Below are 6,308 nucleotides of genomic sequence, written 5' to 3'. Positions count from 1 at the left end.
TCAGTCATAATTCAATGGGGTATGTAATTTATTTCATAAAACAGTTTGTTATATTCCATGGAATGGTCTTAACGTCCCGATAGCAATGAATATATTAAATGCTTTGACAATAAATACATACAAAAATTAATCTCTGGAAGCCGTAGCGCTGTAAAAAGCACGACCAATCATTTTAGCAGTCCCGGTGTCGGTACCAGATGTGTTCGGGGTACCATATGTGTTCGGGGTCCGTCTCTTATCAGTGACGTCACGACGTAATGACGTCACGCATTGTGATTGGCTGTACGGTAATTTACCCACGCTGTCTAGAGTATAGAGGGGTTTTTTGATCATTACATTACATTGTATTTAGCTGACGCTTAAGTGCATTCGACCAACAAGATAAAAAACTTGAAGAAATACAATAAAACTTGAAGAAAAACAAAGACGAATGAGGAGAAGAACAAGAGAAATCGAAGGTAAGAAGTATATAACGTAATATGGTAGGTAATATGTAATATGTTCAGTGCCGTTGGTACGTTAGTTCAAACAGTAANCGCAACGCACGGCACGCACGAACGCAACGCACGCTCGCACGCCACGCAGCGCACGCACGCACGCACGCACTCACGCCCACGCAACAGCAAGACGCACGCACACGAACGCAAACACCAGTGGAATATGGTCGTCTCCACACTATCTTACAATGTCGGAGAGACGTTTCTCATCTCTGGTGCGAATACCTTTTTCCTATATTACGCTTGACAGGGGTCAGACAATAATCAGGAATGATGCTATGTTCCGGTAGTGGAGTACACGAATCTGCCCGGTCGGACTTACCATACCACTTGTACAACAATCATTTGACACAGTAACAGTATCGTATTTTTCGTCGGTTACGACTTGGGATGTGCAGACTAAGAAACACTGAACACAAAAGAAACAAGAGTAACGTGCTAATGACCGTATAAAAGGTGTAATGGCGGTAGTGGATAACGTTACAAGTAAATTTTGATAGTGGAGTTTCGAGAAATGGGAGGAATAACGGTGTGGGAAAGTAGACTACGAGACGTAACGTTATAAATACCGTATACTATGACAGTAAAAACGTCGTTTCCTACCCAAGCTGAAGACCATCCCCGCCCCCCCCCCTCCCACAATTGATAAGTGCTCCCAGTTCACCAAAGGACCCAACGGGACGTCAGTGTAACAGGAACACGTTAGTGAACTTGGGGTTCAACGAGGCATCCGTACAGATGCCATGCACATAACCTTTCACATACTTTTACGGAACTTATTTCACAGGTCAGTCAATGTACGTTACATTTTCTTACAATGGTTGGATTTATGATCGAACAAATGGAGAATTAAAATAGGGAACTACATTATTGTTGAGTCCCGGGTTAATCGTCACGATCTCCCACACACACACACACACACACACACACACACACACACACACACACACACACACACACACACACACACACACACTCCTCATGACGGAGATGTCGTTGTGGTGTTGAGAGGCAGTTGGTCATATTCAGAGTGGAGATCTTTAGCGCTTGTCCCCCTAATGTGTCAAAGTGTACAATTAGCACAATAGTTGTGTGTTAGTGTTACCCCTGTCACCTGAATCTGTTTCACTTTTTTTTTAGCCCTTTCCCAACATGTGCCAAGCAAACGTTACGGGTACTTTCCCTCTGAATCATTGCCTCCTTTTGAGTGAAAATATATGCTGTCATTTGACTGGAGGTGAATACAAATTCTGAGAGATCGAAACAATTCAGGAAACAGTGTTTTTTTTCTTCTACATGGAACCCAAATATGATCATGGTCTATCAGGCAATCAATTACACAAAGTCATTGGAGACCCATGATGAAATTGGTGAAATAAAAGCAATAGGGATCGATGTTCTTTCAGTCTGTCGGTGGACGAGTGTCAGCTCACAGGCTAACAGGATAACACTACAACTGGGAATTTCTTGGCTTGTCCGTGTTTTATATTTTAAAACATTCAATAGCTTGACTTTTAACATTTCATCAATTAATGTACTGTCCTTTTAAAGTAAAGACAATGCTGGATCTTTTGTTGTTTAATGTGCAATACACTACACAGCAGCTTCAAGACATGATGAAACGATATCTTTCACTTGGCACCAATTCTTTGATTTCACCGGAAAGGGGACGGGCCGTCATTTTGCTGTGCAGTGACGTAGTGCTGCTCTCATCTATTGTGTTTTGACAGCTGATGGGATGTCAACATAGTATTGCAGTCCAAAGTCAAATGTACCTTACTACAGTTCCCAGCAGCAGGGAAAACGTGATGCAACCATATGACAAGCTGTACATGCACACAAAATGGATGGAGAGAAAGGAACTATTCCTAAAATGAACACACAGAGGAGACAAGGATAACAAGAAGAATCTGCATAGACGGGAAGGCTTAATGAAGATATCATGACAAAGAAGCGGTTATGGGAGATTCACTAGAGGGAAGAAAGGAAAGAAGGAGGAACAGCTAGAGAGAAAGAGAGAGGGATTAGGATGGCACAATATGTGGCACAAGAGAATGAGAGAGAAGGTAATCTGAGGCTGATCTCTCTCTGGGGGGCAACAATGAATGAAGGCTCTCTCTCTCTCACATACACGCACCTCCACAGGGCAGAATGCAAAGGCAGAATAAGGTTGTATAAACTGAAGGAGAGAAGATTGAATGCTCCCGTGTTTCCCCCTTGTTTTAGCATGACCTGAAGAATATAAAGGCACACTCTCAAAAGCAACACAAGCAGTATTTATATCAATGATAGATGACAGCTTCTCATATATTTATAGAAAAATATTTTGCCTATTCCCTGTGATGCTTTATATAGACTGTGCTGGTTCTTTCACAGTGAGGTCAAAGGTAAGGAGAGCAGGACTCACAGGGATTAGGGATGCTTCCTAATGAGGACTCTGAAGCAGACCTTAGGTTAAAAGTGATGTCAAGCCGGCAAACTCAGTTTAACTGCTCTCTCCCCCCTCCCCTTTTGTCTGATACCAAGTGAAAGCGAGAAATAATTTTGTTATTGAAAAAACAATCGCAAATACTTTGGAGAGCTAAGATGGCAATTATAAGGCTAAAGCTAACAGGCAGATAAGCTAACAAGCTTAAAGCAAGCTTAAAACACAAGGTTTTCTGTTGTCAGTAGGATGTTTGGTTAATAAGAAAAGAGGGAACGCTATATGGAAACGCTATCGCCGGATGCTCAATTGGACTTTTGTTTTCACTTTGGAGTTCCTGGTAGAATATGACTGACAGTTAATCAGTCCAATACAAGAGCAGCAGAACATAAGGAAACATTCAAAAATATTTGTAGGAAAATAGAGTGACCAAGTGATGCTCTGGAAAAAAACTGAGCAGCAGATACAGATTTTCCCTGAGCTCAAAACCCAACTGTATATTATTATCTTCTTCCCAAATTAAAACATCTGCTAAACGTTTACAAAAAAAAAACCTAGAAAGAGAAAGTCAGCAATAACAATGAACAAAAGATGAGAATGGATTCATCTGTATATGGTAATCTCCTTTCTCGTCTGCCTTTTGTCTGCTTTCTCCACAGAGCTGCGAGGTGCAACACAGAAATATCTTCTATTGTTCTACACACCATGGAGGTGTTTCACATAACATCCAGTTACACATTGTCCTGCGGGGAGCAACAATAACATTGATGTATTCAACAACTGTAGTGCTTGCAGTGCAACTTATGTTTCAATAAGCGTTGTAAAATCGGTTGAAGGATTTGCAGTCACAGTAACTGACTGAGTAGTGGAGACAAAACTTTTGCAGATGCTGAGATATCATGATCTTTACTACCAATCATTGGTCGAGCTCAAGCAAGTCTACAGCCATATTGGCAATTGCTATTGGGGTGAACTTGTTAATATGCTTATGATCAGCAGGGAAAGGTAACAGTGTTCGCCATTAGTTGATCACATTAGCATGCTAACATTTGAAAGGTTAGACTGGTATCAATATAATTTCTAATTGTATTTGACAATGGTACATTAACAAAAGCCAGGTATAAGTTATTAAGATACATTGTCTGGGGACCAGGAATGCTTGTAATGAATGTTATTGCAATACATCCAATACTTGGTGGTATATTGTACTCATGGCCAATGTAGTGCACTTACTGACATCCCTAGCCCGGCTTAAAACAACCAGCATTCAAAAAATTCAACTCAATAGCATTTTCTCTCTGCATGATTAATGGCTACATCTTCCTAATTCCCACACCAGTAGACGAATGAAGCAGCAATTCAGCCCTATGACATTATGCTATTCATCCCAAGCACTATGTCGAATGAATTGTCCATTAGAATGAACACTTATCTGATTCAGGATGTGCTTTGGGAAACCCATTAGGAAAGGACACTGGCCGATTCTCATTTTTTTTTTACATTACATTGCATTTAGCTGACGCTTTTATCCGAAGCGACTTACAATAAGTGCGTTCGACCAACAAGATAAAAACTTGAAGAAAACAGAGTCATATAAGTACATCAGGTTTCATAGAGCTAAAACATTTCAAGTGCTACTCAACTGGCTTTAGATAAGCCAGTCCTTTATTAGTATATAAGTGCTTTGTTAGTAATTATATCGCTCGAAGTGGAGTCGAAAGAGATGAGTTTTCAGTCTGCGCCGGAAGATGTGCAAGCTTTCTGCTGTCCTGATTTCAATGGGGAGCTCATTCCACCATTTTGGAGCCAGGGTAGCAAACCCATGTGTTTTTGCTGATGGGAACTTGGGTCCCCCTCGCAGTGCGGGACTGCGGGTGCAGCGAGCCGTTTGGCTGATGCAGAGCGGAGTGCACGTGCTGGGGTGTATGGTTTAACCATGTCCTGGATGTAGGAAGGGCACGATCCATTCGCAGCATGGTACGCAAGTACCATTGTCTTGAAGTGGATTCTAGCAGTTACTGGAAGCCAGTGAAGTGAGCGGAGGAGCGGCGTGGTGTGGGAAAATGTTGGAAAAAAATGTTGGAAGTTGAAGACCAGACGAGCAGCTGCATTCTGGATGAGCTGCAGAGGTTGGAATGGCAATGCAGGTAGACCCAGCCAGGAGTGAGTTGCAGTATCTGTAATTTGCTGTACTTAGCAGTTGGCTGGTTTTGACTGCATAGAGTGCTTCCAATGCAAAGTCATGGGGCAAGGGTAGCGGCTGGATGGAAGTGCACTTTTTCAGATTAGGTCATAGAGTTGGATGCTGGAAAATTGACACTTCCAAAGTGAACGTGACCCTGATGCGCAATTGCTGTAACCTGCAGGAAAACAACGCATAAAAAATACATTTAAAGGTCCCGTGTCATGCTTTTTCCGGTTATTACCCGTCCCCTTGTGTGTTATGAAGGTTTCTTCTGCATGTAAACGGTCTGCAGAGTCACAAACCCCAGAAGTGTGCACCCTGTAGTGAGTAAAACTCTAACACAGAAAGTACCTCGTGTCTGATGCTGCCACAGAACGCCTCGTTGGAGATTGTGTCTGCTTTCCTCGCGTGGGTATGAGTGACGCTGCCCATACCCAAAACCAATCCCGCATGGAGCTCCACACACACAGCACACACACAGCACAGCAACACACCACACACACGACACACACACACACACACACACACACACACACACAACCACACACACACCACACACACACCAACACACACACACACACACACACCCCACACACAACCACAACAGAGCAGCAAAACTGTGATGCGCTGGGGGGGGGAGGTGCTAGTGGTAGGCCTCGCAGCATGGGGCGTGCGCAGCCCCCTCAGCATCCACCTCCTTCCCGCGTTCCATTCGACGTTGTTCCTCAGACCCCACGCAGCAAGCATGGAACTGACCCAGCTACACTGTTGCTCCTCGCAGCAGCGAGCCCCCGCAACGTCCCCGCCCAACACCGGCACCCAGAACCCCACGCAGCATTTCTAGTCTGTTGTGGTGTCGTGCTGTACTGGTGTCGATTTTCTGGTTGCTAACGCCATTTTAAAACATGAAAGCTGCGACTTGAGGTGTTTCCGCTGTAATTACGGATGGTGATCTCATCAGCAAACAGATGGTGTGTGTGCTGTGTCTGGTGAGCACAGATTGCTAGAGACAGTGGGCTCCACGGGGGGACAGAGATGTGGAATACACATACATTATATACGACGAAATGCTGTATGAGAAAAGTGTTATGAGTGGGAGTTGTGTGTTGGAAAATTGTCGTCTGTTGATGAGAAGTTTGTGTATTTTATAGTTGGATAGTCCGATGACATGGGGACCTTTTAAGAAAGCTGGTGTGTGTGT

The sequence above is a fragment of the Notothenia coriiceps genome, unplaced genomic scaffold (assembly GCF_000735185.1).
Source record: "Notothenia coriiceps isolate Sejong01 unplaced genomic scaffold, NC01 NC01_scaffold00008051, whole genome shotgun sequence".
Taxonomy (NCBI): domain Eukaryota; kingdom Metazoa; phylum Chordata; class Actinopteri; order Perciformes; family Nototheniidae; genus Notothenia; species Notothenia coriiceps.
The sequence above is the reverse complement of the archived record's forward strand: the minus strand, read 5'-3'. Positions refer to the sequence as shown.